General features: G+C 41.3%; 1 pseudogene; it reads left to right on the forward strand.

Moving 5' to 3' along the window:
• The first annotated feature begins 3,264 nt into the window (after positions 1 to 3,264).
• LOC139757646 (carbohydrate sulfotransferase 4-like) lies at positions 3,265 to 20,957 on the forward strand (annotated as a pseudogene).
• Positions 20,958 to 21,917: the final 960 nt, after the last annotated feature.

Here is a 21,917-nt window from a genome sequence, read left to right on the forward strand (position 1 = left end):
CACTCATATTTTTTCGTACAAATATGAGTTTGAGAAAGATGTGCCACCATAAATGTAGAGGTGTCTTACCTGCATGAACGGATGCGTAATCCCACACCCGTAGCCGTCATGTTTGTCTGAAGTTGTATAAGTCATTATAGTGTCTTTCGTTCTCTGCGTATCACATAGTCTTATGAAATGTCATGGTGACTTTTGCCCCACGTATTCCCTGCCGTGTCGGCTGGCCCAGGTGCCTCCGCTAAACGTGGAGTGAAAGTTGGTTTCATCCAGAGCGGAGTCCTGGTTTCCCCTGGCGGCCAGACTTAGCTCGTCCCCACCACTTTCCAGCTTGCTCATTGTCGTTCAGCGGATGCATATTCTTGCTCGCCATTTCCAGCCATTGCGGGGTAGCGTTGGGGATATACGAATAATACACACTCGCTCGCATCCACTCTCTAGCTGTCATGTGTAATGCACCGAAACTAGAGCTATCTGTCCACAACCAGGCCCTACAGACCTTACCATGGTTTCCTCAAACCGCTTCACATGCCCTGGTTCAGTCCATTGACAGCACGTCGACCCCGGCATGCCACAGTGGTCCAGTGAGCATGCATCACTCCCTCCTGCGTGTTCAAGTCCCGATATCTCAAAGCATCTCTCACTCCATCCTTCCACCTTCACTTCCTTTCCCCCATGTATCCCCTCTTCGTCATCCCCTCTTCATTCATCCTCTCTATATGTCCACACCAGTTCAGCACACCTTCTTCAGCTCTCTCACACTCTCCCTGTGGCCACACCTCCCTCTCTTTCTTACACCACAGAAGTAATTTTGTTGCCTGACAGAAGCCAAGGAATGGCTCCAAGCATCGACAAGTAATATTTCAGTTATGTTTTGATGATTATTTTCGCTCGTGTGAATGTTTTGGCCTAACTGTTGGTCAGGCAGGCGGGGTATCACCCACGACCATCCTCGCTCATAATGGCAGTGTATTATACAATACCTGGACAGTAAAAGATACGAAAGAAAAGAAGTTTATCTATCGTATAATTCTCTAACTTGACTGTGAATCCTATCACGTATGGTTGATGGCAAGTAAGATCTGATGGAGATGGAACAGCCGATCATTGTTGCCAACATTTTTCAACGTTTGACCAAGGTCATAATCTTGATGGTTTCATCACCACTAATGATGTAACAGTAGTAATTGTCATGATACATCATGTTGAGGAACACAATGATAGTGACATAATCATGGTTATATGAATAACGGATCAAGTGCAGAAACTGTTTTGTGTAACTGTGCCCTATGATAAACCTCCTCCCGTCCCGCAAAAGAAAAATTCTTGTAGTCATTTGTCTTGAGACATCCTGTACGCGTCCTAAAAATTCCGTTCTGAACCTTTGAAACAGACGTCGTCCATCACTATCGCTTCATACCACCACGCAAACCTCAAAGTAAAACTGAATGCACAGTCGAAATTGAGATGATAATGTCTACTTACCAGGTAGCGTAGACATGCCCAGACATGGCTATGGTACCAGACAACTAATAAGCAGTCTTAGCTTAACTTCTGCTGTCCCGTTCTAACCCTTACCCCGGAGGGTCAGTGTTTATGTGGCTGGTAGGTAGTCTTGGAGGAGCTTGTGGTGGTGGTGGTGGTGGTGGTGGTGTTTGTTTGTGGTGGAGATTGATGGCGGGAAACTCGTATCTTCATGGAAACCAAACAACCGTACTTGTTACTTGCATCGCAGCAGCTCAGTATACACGAAACATCTCAGAAATGAATAAAACATTAGACATTAACACAAACGAAACGGATACGTTTGCCTCCCCACATGCTCGCCATTTCCCACGTCAGCAAGGTAGCACCAGCACCAGACGAGGTCATGTCCTCATTCCTGCTGCCAAGAGACATCAAGAATTTGAGTAAATTCCGATTCATTATTGTCTTTTCACTGAAATATTTTGTTTTTCATTGTACGACAATGGTAAAGACTTAGAATTTAGATGGTATAAAAGCCCAGCGTTATGAATAACATGAAGTGTTTGTGGTCATGTGGGAGTTATAGTTCGTCAGTATGTGCCAGTTGACGTCATGCATAACCTAAGATATAATAAACCTTTGGTAATCTTGAAAGTTTGACGAAGTTGACACTTAAGAGAACGTCTTGCGCAGATTTAGACACATCAGCTAATTTTGTTGCAAGTTCGAGAAACGACAGAAATAAAAAAAAAAAAGAATTCTTATTCCCCTTCATATTTGTTCATTGTGACCAATATCGATGCGTCTCATTGTAAGAAAAAAAATCTAATTCGATTGGTAAATGAAGCTTATTTCATTTTAGGTATTTAACGATCTTAACCTGAAAAAATTATATATATATATATATATATATATATATATATATATATATATATATATATATATATATATATATATATATATATATATATATATTACAAGAGGTCACAGTGGTCTCGTGATCTAGTATAAGCAAAAACCACAGAAGAATGAAACGCGATATGTTCCCAAGTGCACTTTCTTGCAATGATCACATTGTTAGGGGAGATGCAAAAACGAGGTAGAGTTGAACAGTCTGTTGATATACATGGAAGAGACGTAACTAAGACGCCATTTTCTTTTTTTTCATGCGTATTCGCCATTTCCCGTGTTAGCGAGGTAGCGTCAAGAACAGGGACTGAGCCTTAGAGGGAAAATCCTCACGTGGCCCCCTCCACTGTTCTTTTGTAAAAGTCAAAAGTGGAAGTTTGGATTTCCAGCCCCTCCCCCCGCCCTCACCCCTTTTAGTCGCCTATTACGACACGAAGGGAATACGTGGGAGGCATTCGAGTGCATAGTATTCGAATAATCATTTTTCCAATAGGGGCGATCATAGGCTAACGGTAACGCTCCCACCTGTTGCACAGGGGTCCCTGGTTCGATCCTGAGTGCTGGAGTTTTGTATATATATTTATTCATTTATTTCCGACCGTTCTACTTCAGGAACACTCCCGCCATTCGAGCGTTAACATTTGCTGTTATAAGCCTTTTGTTTCTCTCCATTTTCCTCATACGTCAGGTGACGTAGGCAAGGGCATCCTGCCTGTAAGTTCGCACTGCATGTGATCCCTGGGCCACGTACTGAATACCAATCAATGAACAGATGTTCAGCGATGACAACCTGAACCAACGGCTACACCTGTATCACGGGACACTAAGGGGTTCACCTCCGAACTGCACGCACACACACACACAACCGTCGCACTTGTCCTGTACACCAACAGCATTTTTTTTCGTTTTTCTTTTTTTTTTTTTGCTATCTGGTAATGAGTGCTGTTTTACTGCGTGCTTCTCAAATTAAATTATTTTGTGTTGTACTACAAGATTATCTGATATTCTGAATCTCACATTCATACTTTCTTGAACTCGTTTCGAATACCCATGACGATCACAATGGCAACGTAGGTAAATGTATTACAAAATCTGATAATCGAGATAGGTCAGCGATGTCTTAATCTCATGGAAACAGAGACCAGAGGATGTGACTGTGAAACCAGGCGTTATTATAAATAGTCAAATTGGTGAAGGAAGACAGTACCTGGAGATTGCAAGATCTAAGATAGTGAGAACAATACGGCTAATACGGTAGATTGTAGCGAAGATATCAGATAGCCAGCCGCTGCAACATTGCCACCACCCGCGATGCCTCACTGCTGCTGCCGTCGTCTGAGGGTTAGGTGAGATGATGTGTCTGTGTAATTCCATTAATCCTAACCTTTGCTTGCATCCCATACCTTACCTCACCATAACCGCTGTGTTTGGTGCACCTTCAGGAGGCTGCCGGGACGGACGCTGCTGATGGTGCTGACGGGGACTTCTGCGTTGCTAGTATTCGTTGTAAATAAGACGGACCTGAACGCTCCCTACCCGCCGCTCCACTACCCACCACCCTACCCGTCCAAGAACATCCAGGTGAGTACCTCTTGCTCTGGGGTCCATCGTGCCGTAGGTGTCACGTGTGTGTCGTTCGGGGGAGAGTATGTCATACCCAGATGCTGTTAAGGCACGGGATCTTGTAGTGATACGGTTTAGGCTTGGATCCCATGTGTGCCGCGGGCCCAATTCTTGGTGCAAGTAAGTACGCCAACAGGTTATGAGAAGAGTGGCCGAAATGATATCTGTAGAACAGGAAGAGGGAAGCAGCCATACGATGCATCGATGGTTGGAGAGAGGTGATATCTGGAGAATTAGTGTGATGGAAGGACTTTCATTCTTGACAGGTGGGCATACTGTGAGTTCTGGTGACATCCGTAAGTTAGGGTGACAAGTACTGTAAGTTGTGGTGACAGTTATGGTGATATCTTTCACTCATGGTGCCCTACTCTGAGTTATTAGTAATATACTAAGTTATGGTCACATGATGTTAGCTGTGGTAACATACTGTGAGTTATGGTGACTTATGTACTTATGGTCATTTACTGTTAATTTTAGTGATGTATTGTGAGTCATGGTTACGCACTGTGAGGTGCGACACCATGAGGTCACATCAAAAGGCCGCCACAATTTATTTGTCAAAGGGAGATAAAAGGTATAACATTTAGCATCATCACCTGAACTATAACGACACAGTGTTAGATGGGTTTTGGACTGATGATTGGAGTCGTGATGTAATATTACATTTTGAAGGTTACTATCCTATTACGAGTACAGTCGTTATGAGTGCAGTAACAGCAATAGCATATTTATCTTTAGTGATAAATGAACCACATAATGAGAAGTCACCTGAGGTTTTTAGTAAGAGTTTTAGCATCATATGATGAAAAGTAAAACTTGTTTTGGAATGTGAACGTACCGTAGACACTGGTAGTGATATATATGTGTGCCTTAAGTACAGGTATGGGCATAAGTGTACTGTGAGTACTGCGAAAAGGCATGTGTTCCGTGAGTACTGGTGGTGGCATATGTGTACCGTGAGTACTGGTGGTGGCATATGTGTACCGTGAGTACTGGTAGTGGCATATGTGCACCATGTGTACTGGTAGTGGTATGTGTGCCATAAGTACTGGTGGTGGCATATGTGTACCATATGTGCTGGTAGTGGCATATGTGTGCCATAAGTACTGGTGGTGTCGTATGTGTACCATACGTGCTGGTAGTGGCATAAGTGTACCGTGAGTACTGGTAGAGGTATATGTGTACCGTGAGTACTGGTGGTGGCATATGTGTACCGTGAGTACTGGTGGTGGCATATGTGTACCGTGAGTACTGGTAGTGGCATATGTGTGCCATGTGTACTGGTAGTGGCATATGTGTACCATGTGTACTGGTAGTGGTATGTGTGCCATAAGTACTGGTGGTGGCATATGTGTACCATATGTGCTGGTAGTGGCATATGTGTGCCATAAGTACTGGTGGTGTCGTATGTGTACCATACGTGCTGGTAGTGGCATAAGTGTACCATGAGTACTGGTAGAGGTATATGTGTACCGTGAGTACTGGTAATGACATATGTGTACCATATGTACTGGCAGTGGCATATGTGTACCATGTGTACTGGTAGTGGTATGTGTGCCATAAGTACTGGTGGTGGCATATGTGTACCATATGTGCTGGTAGTGGCATATGTGTGCCATAAGTACTGGTGGTGTCGTATGTGTACCATACGTGCTGGTAGTGGCATATGTGTACCATGAGTACTGGTAGAGGCATATGTGTACCGTGAGTACTGGTAATGACATATGTGTACCATATGTACTGCCATTGGCATATGTGCACCATGAGTACTGGTAGTGGCATATGTGTGCCGTAAGTACTGGTGGTGGCATATGTGTACCATATGTACTGGTAGTGGCATATGTGTACCATATGTACTGGTAGTGGCATATGTGTACCATATGTACTGGTAGTAGCATATGTGTACCATATGTACTGGTAGTGGCATTTACTGTTTAAGGGGAGTGTTGGGCATTCTGATGTCGGAGTACATATAATTAATGAAAGTTACTTTGACAGGACTACCACAGCCCTGAATACACGACACCAGGAGAGGTAGCTACCTCCGATACTGGACCTCAACCTAAACTGCATCATGGTATGTCTCACCGTATACATGCACTTGCTGCCTACACAGACATACCTACACACTCAGGCCCACAATGACAACCACACAAGCAGGCAGACTTGAGAAGAGAGATGGGGGAGAGGGTGACTTTATAATGACATTTAAGTTCCTAATCAATTTAATGATATTGACAGTAAACAGTTCTTCACGAGGTGTGGTGGTACCTAATGAATATTAAGCACGTGCCCTCCCAACTCAGCCTTAAACACCACCCTGCTGTGTCAAACCACACTACACAGAGAAACAAGTCATTTCTTTATCTTCACTCTCAACATCCCTACAGAACTACAATCACTAATTCACCGCATCACAAAAACATCCATGTCCACAATACAACTACCAGGTAAGTACACTGGACACTAGCTGTACAGTTGCCGTGTGCTCTCCCTACATAGATACACACATATAAACCATCGCATGTTATTGACCTATTGCCACACCTGGTAGCATTTATGGATCTGGAGAAGGCATATGATAGGGTTGCTAGAGATGTTTTGGGGAAGGTCTGAGAGTACATGGTGTGGGAGATAAGTTGCTAGAAGCGGTGAAAAGTTTTTACCGAGGATGTAAGGCATGTGTATGAGTAGGAAGAGAGGAGAATGATTGGTTCCCAGTGAATGTGGGTCTGCGGCAGGGGTTAGTGATGCCTCCATTGTTGTTTAATTTGTTTATGGATGGGGTGGTTAGGGAGGTAAATGCAAAAGTTTTGGAGAGAGAGAGAGAGAGAGAGAGAGAGAGAGAGAGAGAGAGAGAGAGAGAGAGAGAGAGAGAGAGATGCAGTCTGCTGGGGATGAGAAGGCCTGGGATGTGAGTCGGTTGTTGTTCGCCGATGATACAGCTCTAGTGGCAGATTCGAGTGAGAAACTGCAGAAGTTGATGACTGAGTTTGGAAAAGTGTGTGAAAGGAGAAAGTTGAGAGTAAATGTGAATAAGAGCAAGGTTATTAGATTTAGTAGGGTTGAGGGACTAGTTGATTAGGATGTAAGTTTGAATGGAGAAAAATTGGAGGAAATGAAGTATTGTAGATATCTGGGAATGGACTCAGCAGTGATGGAACTATGGAAGCGGAAGCAAGTCACAGGGTGGGGGAGGGGGCAAAGAATGTGTAGAAGGAGAGAACGTTATCTAGGAGAGAAAAAATGGGTATGTTTGAAGGAATAGTAGTTCCAACAATGTTATATGGTTGCGAGGCATGGGCTATTGATAGGGTAGATGTGTTGGAATTGAAATGTTTGTGGACAGTATGTTGTGTGAGGTGGTTTGATAAAGTAATGAAAGGGAAAGAGGGATGTGTGGAAATAAAAAGAGTATGGTTAAGAACTTTGAAGAGGGTGTGTTGAAATGGTTTGGACATAAGGAGAGAATGAATGAGGAAAGGTTGACAAAAAGGATATATATGTCAGAGGTGGAGGGAACAAGGAGAAGCAGGAAACCAAATTGGAGGTGAAAGGATGGACTGAAAAAGATTTTGAGCAACTGGGGCCTGAACATACAGGAGGGTGAGAGGCGTGCAAGGAATAGAGTAAATTGGAACGATGTGGTTTACTTGATCACAGTTTCCCGCATCAGTGAGGCAGCACCTGTTGCACCCAGACGTACCTGCTCAGGCATGGTCTGATCAAGCTATATCTCAACTTCTCTGCCCATAGCACACTTTGAGATATCCCATTTGTCTTGTTGCACTTGTATGTACAGTTTCTTATGTTGCTTATAACTTACCTAACAATCAAGCCCATTTTATTACAATATACACCATGTTACTACATATATAGTACCTATTTTTTTTGTCAATCTTATATTGATTCATATTTTACCAGCATTACTTTTTTATACAGTACTTCAACATTATCTACAATTTTATGACACTCATTTTAAACAGTTAACACAACAAAAGATGCAAGCCAAAGACAGGAAGAAGGGCAACGAGAAGAGGCAAGCCAAAATGCAGTTCTAGAAGGGCAAGTAGACCTGGAGGTAAGGCAGGAACAGAAGGAGAGGAGCAACCAGGCCCAAATGAACAAAGAGAAAAGGAACCAAGGCCAGAACCAGAGGGAAACACAAGCCAAGAGGAGAAAGAACCTGCCATGGGGTTGCTTCCTGGCACGAAAGAGGGGCAGATAGCAGCAATTTTGAGAAAACAGAGAAAGATCTTGGCTGATGCAATGGAGGGCTACAGCTTCCACTACAAACTCAAGGCAAAGTAAGACAATACGATTACACATTATCATATTTTCAGTAGTGTGTTGGCATGATTCCAAGGATATTGTATCTTTCCCAGCAGCAACATTTTGTTACATTTTACACATAATCCTGTCCTACATTAACAAGAAATTACAGTATTAAACAGATTTTATTCCTATTTTTCTGCCATATGCTCATACTGCCAGAAATATAGAGGCTGTAGAACTAAAGATTGTCTTGATATTTGAGCTGAAAATGTGGTCTTTGACTCACACTGCTGACTGGTTTCGTAATTACAGCGCTTGTTATAGCAGGAACAGCAAAAGAGGTATTACTGATTCCATAATTACTGTTGCTTTAACTTTTGAAGTAATTATTATTGCTTCTTCTGTTACTCTTATTAGTTCAGTGAATTCCTTCTTAATCATTCATATTTTACTGCTGTTTTTATTACAGACACTGATATTAGTGTCACTTTCTCACTAAACTATAGTGGGTACAATTTTGAAGCTTCTGGCATTCTTACAGTAACCATTCAAACAATTGTTGACAATGGTGTGCACAGTCTCGTTATTGTTAAACTGCCTGCTGCAAAGCGAAGGAGCATACTGGTTTGGTCCCAGTCAGTGAATGCTTTCTGATGTTGAATATAGAATATTTCATGACTATAAGAATGGATATGGACCAAACTTTACCACAGATACAGCTTTCAAAGTTCTACACCTGAATAAGTTTTATAGGATAGAGTCAGAGGTTAAGGTCATAGTTTTTTGTGTAATGAGTATACAGCATCTGAAGATTAAGTATGGATGTAAACCAACTTAAGAATTGGCAAACAACACTGAAAGTTCTAAATTTGGTAAAGTTTTGAATGTTAAAGTCAAAGGTGAAGGTCATCAGATTATGTGTACTAAAGTACTGATTGCATGTGTGCACACTATCTATTGACTGTGAATGGATAGTGACAAGCCTTTTGCTAACCCTGTAGAGAGTTCTAAACCTGAATAATATATGGGGTCTCAATTCAGACATCAAGTTTTTCAAGTTATAAGAACGAAAATATCACTAAATGCTTATGTGTAAACTATTTTGTAAGTGGGACAAAGAATGTTTATTAGACTTGCACCATAGAGACAACATGCATGTTTCTGCTCATGATTAATAATTATTTTGGATGTCATGGGTCATGGTCACATGATTAATTGCTACTATATGCAAAATCGCTGAAGACTTTGGGAACTGATTTTGACAAGATGTCCCACAAATGCTACAAACAAATTCTACATCTGATTCAATTTTGGAGGTCGGGGGTTAAGGTCATGGCCACAAAGGGACATTCATTAAGTGGATACTAAGCCACATGGGGGTAAAAGTATTTCAAAAGGTTTTCATTTCATTTCTGCTGTTTATGTTACTGGTGCTTACAGTGTTACTTCCGTTAGTGCTATGGCTACCATTAGAGGTGCTATCAAGATTCTGATAGTAACAGTATTGCTGCTCATGCTTTCACTTACTGATGATTCTGGTAGTCTCTCTGTTGTCACTAATGTTCTCTCTGATGATTTTGGTGGTCCAAGTTTTGAGGCTAATGCTCATTTTTTTTAAGTTTTATTCTTGTCCTAGTTTATGCAGAGCCATATGATAATGTCTGTTCATTTTAACTATCTCTGGATCAGTTCATCTGTCTGCTATTATTGTGCTGTTATTTGTCAGTGTGTTTGATTGGTTTCTAAATGGTAACATCATCATACCACCTCATAACTTCTGGACTTGTCATGTATGTTCCTTTGCTCAAGACCTCACATGGCATTTTGCTTGCCTAATAACCAATATTTTGTTCCATCGGGTATTAGTTGTTAAAATAATATCCATGCATCAACTAAATAGTGCCACTGTATACCTTTACTCTTTGGAAATTTTTGTATAAAGGCTGTGCAGAGGAGAATGGATATGGTGGAAATTAAATGTTTTAGGGCAATATGTGATGTGAGGTGGTGTGATTGCGTAAGAGTTAGGAAGGAGTAGTCAGAAGGAACGTGGTAGGAGCCTCTGCAAACACCACATTAGAGTGCCCCTCTGTCAGTGGAATGTTAAGGGTGAAGCACTAAAGGCTGAGAAGTGGCACTGTAGTTCACTAGTTATGGAGACTATTCCATGGCCACCCCCTTAAGAGAGCTCCAGGTGGGAACAGACATCAGAAATATAGATAGATAGATAGATAGATAGATAGATAGACAGAAATGAAAGGGTACAAGAAGTGTGTGGTTGAAAGAGCAGAAGAGGGTGTGCTGAAATGGTTTGGACATATGGAGAGAATGGGTGAGGAAAGGTTGACAAAGAGGATATATGTATCAGAAATGAAGTAAACAAGGAGAATGGGGAGACCAAATTGGAGATGGAAGGAAGGAAAGAAAAAGATTTTGAGCGATTGGGTCCTGATTGTGTAGGAGAGTGAAAGGTGTGCATGGGATAGTGAATTGGAATGATATGGCATACTGGAGTCGATGTGCTGCTAATGGACTGAACCAGGGTGTGTGAAGCATCCAGGATAAAACATGGAAAGTTACATGGGGCCTGTTTGTGGATAGGGAGCTGTGGCTTCGAAGCATTACACATAAAAGCTAGAAAATAGATGTGAGCAGATGAGGCCTTTTTCACCTGTTCCTGATACTACCTTGCTAACACAGGAAACAGCTGTTATTAAAAAAATAAGAAAAAGAAGCTTGTATCCACATGCACTTTTGAGAGACTTAAAAAATATGGCTGTTAATTCATAATATGATCGCAGAATCCTTTGATAGTAAGGTCTGGGTACCCTTGTACAGGACTTATGTGGGATTGTTTCAACCATGTGTAAAAATAAGTACAGCCAAGAAATGGCAATATTCAAAATACATTCCTAAGAGCTAACTTCAGTTCCCACCCACTATCTGATGTATGGTCATCTACTTTTATATGCTTGTTCATATTGATGAGTGCTTCAGCATCCCAATGAAAGTAGGTCCCCTTGACCTACATTTTCACGTCTGAAGCAAACTTCATAATGAGAGGTAACTCATTTACCAAAATGCCTCCCTACAAAATAAGTGTACTTACAAGCATTGAGTTAATAACTACCTCCATTTGCAGGACTCTGGATGACCTGATAATGGAGCGTGGAGGCAATCCTGTGCGCAGTCTAGTCATAACAACATGGCGCTCTGGCTCCACCTTCATTGGTGAGTGCAAGATTACTATATTTTGAATAATGAATATCTTGAAGGCATATCCTTTTTTACTTTTACTTTTTTTATTTTTTTTGTCGCTGTCTCCCGCATTTGCGAGGTAGCGCAAGGAAACAGACGAAAGAAATGGCCCAACCCACCCCCACACACATGTCCACACACGCAAATATACATACCTACACAGCTTTCCATCGTTTACCCCAGATGCTTCACATGCCCTGATTCAATCCACTGACAGCACGTCAACCCCGGTATACCACATCGATCCAATTCACTCTATTCCTTGCCCTCCTTTCACCCTCCTGCATGTTCAGGCCCCGATCACACAAAATCTCTTTCACTCCATCTTTCCACCTCCAATTTGGTCTCCCACTTCTCCTCGTTCCTTCCACCTCCGACACATATATCCTCTTGGTCAATCTTTCCTCACTCATTCTCTCCATGTGCCCAAACCATTTCAAAACACCTTCTGCTCTCTCAACCACGCTCTTTTTATTTCCACACATCTCTCTTACCCTTACGTTACTTACTCGATCAAAACACCTCACACCACACATTGTCCTCAAACATCTCATTTCCAGCACATCCACCCTCCTGTGCACAACTCTATCCATAGCCCACGCCTCGCAACCATACAACATTGTTGGAACCACTATTCCTTCAAACATACCCATTTTTGCTTTCCGAGATAATGTTCTCGACTTCCACACATTCTTCAAGGCTCCCAGAATTTTCGTCCCCTCCCCCACCCTATGATCCACTTCCGCTTCCATGGTTCCATACGCTGCCAGATCCACTCCCAGATATCTAAAACACTTTACTTCCTCCAGTTTTTCTCCATTCAAACTTACCTCCCAATTGACTTGACCCTCAACCCTACTGTACCTAATAACCTTGCTCTTATTCACATTTACTCTTAACTTTCTTCTTTCACACACTTTACCAAACTCAGTCACCAGCTTCTGCAGTTTCTCACATGAATCAGCCACCAGCGCTGTATCATCAGCGAACAACAACTGACTCACTTCCCAAGCTCTCTCATCCACAACAGGTTTCATACTTGCCCCTCTTTCCAAAACTCTTGCATTCACCTCCCTAACAACCCCATCCATAAACAAATTAAACAACCATGGAGACATCACACACCCCTGCCGCAAACCTACATTCACTGAGAACCAATCACTTTCCTCTCTTCCTACACGTACACATGCCTTACATCCTCGATAAAAACTTTTCACCGCTTCTAACAACTTGCCTCCCACACCATATATTCTTAATACCTTCCACAGAGCATCTCTATCAACTCTATCATATGCCTTCTCCAGATCCATAAATGCTACATACAAATCCATTTGCTTTTCTAAGTATTTCTCACATACATTCTTCAAAGCAAACACCTGATCCACACATCCTCTACCACTTCTGAAACCACACTGCTCTTCCCCAATCTGATGCTCTGTACATGCCCTCACCCTCTCAATCAATACCCTCCCATATAATTTACCAGGAATACTCACCAAACTTATACCTCTGAAATTTGAGCACTCACTCTTATCCCCTTTGCCTTTGTACAATGGCACTATGCATGCATTCCGCCAATCCTCAGGCACCTCACCATGAGTCATTTTTTTTTTTTTTTTTTGCTTTGTTGCTGTCTCCCGCGTTTGCGAGGTAGCGCAAGGAAACAGATGAAAGAAATGGCCCAACCCACCCCCATACACATGTATATACATACGTCCACACACGCAAATATACATACCTACACAGCTTTCCATGGTTTACCCCAGACGCTTCACATGCCTTGATTCAATCCACTGACAGCACGTCAACCCCGGTATACCACATCGCTCCAATTCACTCTATTCCTTGCCCTCCTTTCAGCCTCCTGCATGTTCAGGCCCCGATCACACAAAATCTTTTTCACTCCATCTTTCCACCTCCAATTTGGTCTCCCTCTTTTCCTCGTTCCCTCCACCTCCAACACATATATCCTCTTGGTCAATCTTTCCTCACTCATTCTCTCCATGTGCCCAAACCATTTCAAAACACCCTCTTCTGCTCTCTCAACCACGCTCTTTTTATTTCCACACATCTCTCTTACCCTTACGTTACTTACTCGATCAAACCACCTCACACCACACATTGTCCTCAAACATCTCATTTCCAGCACATCCATCCTCCTGCGCACAACTCTATCCATAGCCCACGCCTCGCAACCATACAACATTGTTGGAACCACTATTCCTTCAAACATACCCATTTTTGCTTTCCGAGATAATGTTCTCGACTTCCACACATTCTTCAAGGCTCCCAGAATTTTCGTCCCCTCCCCCACCTTATGATCCAATTCCGCTTCCATGGTTCCATCCGCTGCCAGATCCACTCCCAGATATCTAAAACACTTCACTTCCTCCAGTTTTTCTCCATTCAAACTCACCTCCCAATTGACTTGACCCTCAACCCTACTGTACCTAATAACCTTGCTCTTATTCACATTTACTCTTAACTTTCTTCTTCCACACACTTTACCAAACTCAGTCACCAGCTTCTGCAGTTTCTCACATGAATCAGCCACCAGCGCTGTATCATCAGCGAACAACAACTGACTCACTTCCCAAGCTCTCTCATCCCCAACAGACTTCATACTTGCCCCTCTTTCCAAAACTCTTGCATTCACCTCCCTAACAACCCCATCCATAAACAAATTAAACAACCATGGAGACATCACACACCCCTGCCGCAAACCTACATTCACTGAGAACCAATCACTTTCCTCTCTTCCTACACGTACACATGCCTTACATCCTCGATAAAAACTTTTCACCGCTTCTAACAACTTGCCTCCCACACCATATATTCTTAATACCTTCCACAGAGCATCTCTATCAACTCTATCATATGCCTTCTCCAGATCCATAAATGCTACATACAAATCCATTTGCTTTTCTAAGTATTTCTCACATGCAGTCTTCAAAGCAAACACCTGATCCACACATCCTCTACCACTTCTGAAACCACACTGCTCTTCCCCAATCTGATGCTCTGTACATGCCTTCACCCTCTCAATCAATACCCTCCCATATAATTTACCAGGAATACTCAACAAACTTATACCTCTGTAATTTGAGCACTCACTCTTATCCCCTTTGCCTTTGTACAATGGCACTATGCACGCATTCCGCCAATCCTCAGGCACCTCACCATGAGTCATACATACATTAAATAACCTTACCAACCAGTCAACAATACAGTTACCCCCTTTTTTAATAAATTCCACTGCAATACCATCCAAACCTGCTGCCTTGCCGGCTTTCATCTTCCACAAAGCTTTCACTACCTCTTCTCTGTTTACCAAATCATTTTCCCTAACCCTCTCACTTTGCCCACCACCTTGACCAAAACACCCTATATCTGCCACTCTATCATCATGAGTCATACATACATTAAATAACCTTACCAACCAGTCAATAATACAGTCACCCCCTTTTTTAATAAATTCCATTATATACAATATATAAAGAAGGTTGCTGTTTGGAGACTGTCAGGATGAATGAATACTTAACAACTAATGGTACAATGAAAGGTTTTATGTGGCCTTGAACCATAGATTACACATGAAGATATACAGTAACTGGTAATTCTTGGGCAGAAGTTATATGCATTCCTGTCATCTCTGTACTCAGTATTGTGGAATTTATAAATACATGTTTCTCTTATTATAATGTGACAAATTCCCCAAACAATGTGAGAAAAATAAAGAACGAATGAATAAGGTTTTTGTAGGTTTGTACACTTCGCTCTTAAAAGTAGAATGGTTATAGGAAGAGAAAAAGATGAAAGGAGGAAGGGACTTCTACAGTTAAGCTGTGTGTGGTCAGGGAGGTACCTTCTAATTCTAAAACTAGATCTTGCCCCATGTCACAATGTTGGTTTTCACTTCCTTCTATTGCTATTACTTTGGTTTTTGCTCCCAAGAGCTGGCTACTTGTTTTCCCCTACAACTAACTAGACCATGCAGTGCTCGGCAAGCTGCTGTGTCTCATGATTAATGTTTGGCCACTGGCAACTTAAGGGTGGGCTGTTTTGATAACTGTTTCTTTCCCTATACCTCAAAGCTCTGGAAATCTCTACCCTCCTCATGTCATTCCCAAGAACTATGACCTGGATTTTAAAAATCAGTTTTTCACGTCCTCCAAAATTTGTGAATACTGCCCCAATCTCTTCTTTTTTTCCTTCATGAAACTCCCTGTACCTCAGTTAAGGTTGGTCTTCGTGTGGACTTTTGTCCATGACTGGAGCCTTAACACACACACACACAAAAAAAAAGAAAAAAAAAAGTAAAGTGGCCTGTCTCCACAAAGAAACTGTGGGAAGCAGCAGCTAGATATGTGTCCTGGAGCCAACCCTTTGAGTGGGACACATGCAGACAACTCAGGAAAATAGCAGCCAAAAATAATAACTAGAACAGGTATTTCTTGTTTGTCATACATGGCAACTGAGAGGGGTGGTAGCAGAGGACTATAAATCCTCCCCTCCTATATTGTTACTTCATAAAAGTAAGAATAAAGGAAGAAGCAAACCCAGGATTTTCCCTTAAAAATATATATTGATGGATGAGAAGTTTCCACAAATTGAGGTAAATGTGACTGAGCGAGTAAGAACTGCAGAATGGAAGAATTGAATGAAATTTTAATTTGCTGGAGGAAAAAGTGAGGTACTAGGTGAAAAACTTAATCTAGTAAGTCCTAGTATGATATATATCAAAGATACATTGTCTACAGGTGATGTCTTACAGAGCCATCCAGCAACCTACTACCACTATGAGCCACTCCTGGACTTTGGCATCTCCCAGGTACGGTATGGGAAAGATGCAGTGCAGGCAATCCACAACCTACGGCATCTCCTCACCTGCAACTATACTGACATGAGTAAGCTGAGACATTGAGGGATTTTAGTGTTAATTCTCTGTGAAGATGTTTTTGCTTAGGATTTGATTCCAGTGCATATTCCCTGTATTACTTCATGCCAATAGCATCATGGACTAATTAATTGAATTGTATTCCTTTGCTCATGAGTGTTCAAACATGTATGTACCTTACTATTTGTAATCAAAATATGTTATTTTCAATTACTCTTAAACAAAATATGATTATACAAATGATTCAAGGATGAAGTTACAGTATGTTGGTTTGTTCTGCATAGGTACTAAAATTTTTCAATAAGAACAGAATGAATTCTCTAATTTTGTAATTGACGGTAGGAATACATCTCAAGGATGTACTGGCGATTTGAATCGAGGTAAAGAGTGATATTTTCATCATGCAACAAATAAACTGATGATATAATCTAACAGTTGATGACCTATTAGTTCACAACATAACTGACAACTTTATAATTCAAAGTGCGTCCAGTCGGTAATATATTACATGATCATCTCCAGGGCACTATTTGAATTATGGTCCAAAGCATCCATGGCTACTCTTTCACAACCAGCGACTGTGGAACTACTGCACCTCCTTTCCAAAGTTATGCTGGCTGCCTGAGTTTCTAACACCTTTCTGCAAACTCTTCCCATTCCAATCTCTGAAGACGGTCAGGCTGAGACTGAACCTCACCAGAGAGTTGCTTGAGGATGATAAGTGAGTCCTGGTTTTAAATGCTTATTCAAAACATGAATTATGGTATCCTGAATTTCTGCTGATTTTGTTTAGTTTTATTGCTCCTTAGGAATTGAAGGATGCTTTTGTCATTTGGAAGTATTGAAGCCTTGTTATACTGACTGTACTGTATGAGTTACAATGTTTAAAAACTAGTTATGTATCTATCTTATCTATCTATATATCTGATGCCTGCTCCAGTTGGAACTCCCTCAAAGGGGTGGTCACAGCAACAGTCTCCATAACTAAAGAACTCCAGTGCCTCTTCTTAGCCTTTAGCTGGAGACAAATTATCTGATTCCCTGTGAAATACCATTTTAAAATAAGAAGCATCAGCCAGGCATGTCCCTTTGGTCCAATCTTAGCTGCAGGGACACATGCAGTCAGTTCCTAAGAACACTGGCCAAAATAACACAGATAGGAGAGAGAGAGAGAGAGAGAGAGAGAGAGAGAGAGAGAGAGAGAGAGAGAGAGAGAGAGAGAGAGAGAGAGAGAGAGAGAGAGAGAGAGCATTGTGGCATACATAAAGATACAGTTGAAGAGAGGTGATGCCAAGAGAAATAATGACTCCTCTGACCCAGGTAGTCTTTTTCTTTTTGCCTCACCTACATGTAGACAGCTGGCATTTTTGTCTCCAAACATACAGTCTCTCCTTGTCACACACAGCATGTGACAACACTTAACTCACACAACTCTTTCTTCATAACTGTAAATTTTCCTGCTGTGAGCACTATGCACTAGCCCTGCCTTTTGGCAAAATGGTAGGAAGAATAGATAGAATTAGTCGTCTGGAATATTAAGCAAGAGTAAAATGTATAAACATTAAGAAGTAGTAGGTAGTGAGATTGGCAGGAGGATTATGCAGATCTAGTATGTTGGAACATTAGGCAGGAACATCAGGTAGACACATTAGGTAAAAGTAGTTTGTAGAAACAGTAGATAGGAGCCTCTGGAAACTCTGCACTAGAATTATCCTATGCCGGTGGCCTGTTAAGGGTAAGGCATTAGACTTAAAGGCTAAGGAGCAGCACTGGAGTTCAGCAGTTATACTGACTCTTTAACAGTGGTTACCCCCCTTCTGGGAGTTTCCAAAGACAACGGGCATCAGAAATAGATAGATAGCATAATGACCAATAACCTTTAAGAGTCAAGTCTTCAAACAATTAAATAACCCTGATTAATTTTTACATTCTTTTTCTCTTTATTTTTTTCCTTTCATCTATGATTGACTTTCATTGGGGCATGGATGTGCCAGTGCCATGTTGGTTGCTAGAGAGAGAGAGAGAGAGAATATACACCTTTCTCACTTTACCACAATTTCGATGAATTAAGAATGGGTACAATAGCTACTGAAAGGTGGTCCGATTATGACTTTGAGCATAGACAGCAATATGAGTTAAGCACCATTTCATGGACTGCAGGTATGCTTGAATTTAATTGTGTCATAGAAGGCAACTAAAAGGGGAGGGAGTGGGGGGCTGGAAATCCTCCCCTCCCATTTTTAACTTTCCTAAAGAAGGAATGGAGAGGTAAGCCAAGTGAGGATATTTCCTCTAAGGCTCACTCCTCTGTTCTTAGCACTAACACAGGAAATGGTGAATAGTATGAAAAAAATATATATATCCTTTTCTCATTGTATGATATTGTAGATTGGGTGTGCAGGTTTTACTGCTAGTGCGTGACCCCCGAGGCACCATGCAGTCCCGCCATCATAGAGACTGGTGCCCAAACAAACCAGACTGTGACGACCCTGCCAGGCTGTGTAGTGACCTTGTTAGTGACTACAACACTGCCAAGATCTTCAGAAGGATATTCCCACATTCATTCAGGTGTGTGCATCTTTTTTCAAAAAATATTTGCCTTACTTAATTTTGTTTCAAAATAACTTGGATTTAACTGCTGTCTAATGTATTCACTGACTTCAGGATTGACAGCATCACTTGCAATTTATAAAACCATCACAGTAACTTTCATTGTCAAAATAGGCTGTGTGTGTGAGACAAAGAATTTTTGGTTAATAGTCCCTGATTTAAGAACAAGCACTGAGGACTATATTCTTTATCACCTATTTCTAGTTCTTCATTTCCTCACCTAATCTTTCTTAGTATCTCTACATACAAGCCTTTTTTTTTTTTTCAAAGTTCTCTCACTTTCACAATCATCTCCCTATCCATGTCATTTCTTCTTTTTCTACAGCTGCTACAGATTTTCACACATCTCCAAGAAATGATCATGCAATCTGCTAACTGTTCTCCCACCACATTTACATACAACAGTCTGTCCTTTGCATGCCTATCATTTAGTACAAAATCCAGTAATTCCCGCTCTACTAATTCTGTTCTCCCATGTATTCCCAAACATTGGTCTGTTTCCAATGCACATTGACAAGCTGTTCACCATTTTCATTTACGCTAAGCACCCCATGCCCTTCAACTGCCACTGCAACCACTGCCACATTCATATCTCCCATCACTCATACTTGATTTTCTGCATTGAAATTGCTGATGCATTCACTCTGCTCCTTCCAAAACACTCTTCTCTTCCTCACTCCTCTGACTACCAGTTGTGTAGGCACTTAGTCACTCACCTCTTGTACTCAGCTTTCATTCTCACCCATATATGAATGAAGCTTACTTCCTTATGCTCTAACAGTGCCCACAACTCTTCCTTCAGCAGAAGTGTCCCCCAACCTCCTTGGCTTTCAACCTTGCACCGTCACCAGACTGTATCCCTTGGACATTCCCAAACCATTCTTTCCCTTCCCCTTTAGCTTAGCTCAGAGCCAAAACATTCAAGTTTCTCTCCCTGAGCATACTAACTTTCTTCTCATCCAAGTTACATCCACTCACATGCAGACACCAAAGCTTGAACTCCTGTTCCCACTTTTAGAAATTTGAAGTACGAGGAGGGAAGGTTTTAGGCTCACCACTCTTATCTCTTTAGTCACCTTCTACAACACCCAAGAAATATGAGATATGAGGGTCGTATTCTTTCTTCCCTATCCTTAGGGGAATATAGCCAATATCTTGTAAACCAATGATGCAATGTTTGCATTACCATCACTTTCCATTTAGTATACTGTTAGAAAACTTGTGTAATACAAGTTTTATTTTGCAAGGATGACTTGTACTAAGTAAAACATTTATGAGTACTGCCAACATAGTTTTATTTGTAAAAATATTATTTTTTCCTTTACAGAGCTATACGATATGAAGATCTGTCCTTCCATGTCCACAACATGACTAAAGAATTATTCAACTTTTTCCACCTCAGCTACCACCCTCGCGTGCAACAGTTTCTAGATACACACACTAAGAAAAAGATTGGTGGAGTTTCCAGCACTTTCCGTGACTCAAAGACAGCACCAGTCCACTGGAAACAGGATCTTTCTTGGCATGAAGTTGAGAGAATCCAGAAAGTATGTCATAAAGCAATGAAACTTTGGGGTTATGAAACAGCTAAAGATGAAGAGCACCTCAGATCATTCATGCCAGTTGGGACATTAAGAATTATTTGAATTGTTACACGAGTTTTTTCCAGTTATGGTGTTTTGCAAGCTTTGACAAAATAGACTGAATGATACCATTCAAGCACACAAGTTATTGTGCTGTGAGTTGTGATTTACACAAATGTTCTGCATAACTTTCATATGTTCATTTACTGATCATTCATATTTACAAGTCATTATTATAGTAAAATGTCATGCCATTAATATCATTTCATGAGTAGAAAGTAATATTGAGAAATGTGGCCATTCATGCCTAATGACATTAAATTTGAGTGTAGATACAAGTAACCTTTTGTACAGCCTATATTCTTACAAGCTACACTTGTACCTTTATTTCTTTTGCTGGTGTATGCATAGAAATTGATTGCATAAGTTGGGCTAATAACCACGTCTGAAGACAAACAGCTTGGCAAATGAGGCTGCTTTATAACTCATGTCTGTTATTCTTGATAATTTCAAGTTTAAACAAGGAAAGCATTGGATATTAATGTGTACGTGTTATAAGTATTATTATTATCATTTAGCCCCTGGACTCTTTTTATGAGGCTTCTGTAGTTTTAAAGCTGCATTCCATGAAAGAGGAGGAAATTGGTGGACCCGTCTGGAACAAGAAGGCCCTTGAAAATACTGTGCTCCTGTCTGTCAACAATGATTTTGCAGCCTCAAAGAAGGTGGCTTCTCATTTACAGTGTTACCATTGCACGAGGGATCTGACACTTGTAAATGTCATATATTCATTTATTAATTTTTGCTTTGTCGCTGTCTCCTGCATTAGTGAGGTAGCGCAAGGAAACAGACAAAAGAATGGCCCAACCAACCCACATACACATGTACATACATACACGTCCACACACGCAAATATACATACCTATACATCTCAATGTACACATATTTATACACACACAGACATATACATATATACACATGTACATAATTCATACTGTCTGCCTTTATTTATTCCCATCGCCACCCCACCACACATGGAATAACAACCCCCTCCCACCTCATGTGTGCGAGGTAGCGCTAGGAAAAGACAACAAAGGCCCCATTCGTTCACACTCAGTCTCTAGCTGTCATGTAATAATGCACCGAAACCACAGCTCCCTTTCCACATCCAGGTCCCACAGAACATTCCATGGTTTACCCCAGACGCTTCACATGCCCTGGTTCAATCCAGTGACAGCACGTCATATATTTATATGTACGTGAATACTTGCCAGTTGACTGCAAAATCTATAGTTCTG

The sequence above is a fragment of the Panulirus ornatus genome, chromosome 27 (assembly GCF_036320965.1).
Source record: "Panulirus ornatus isolate Po-2019 chromosome 27, ASM3632096v1, whole genome shotgun sequence".
NCBI classification, from domain to species: domain Eukaryota; kingdom Metazoa; phylum Arthropoda; class Malacostraca; order Decapoda; family Palinuridae; genus Panulirus; species Panulirus ornatus.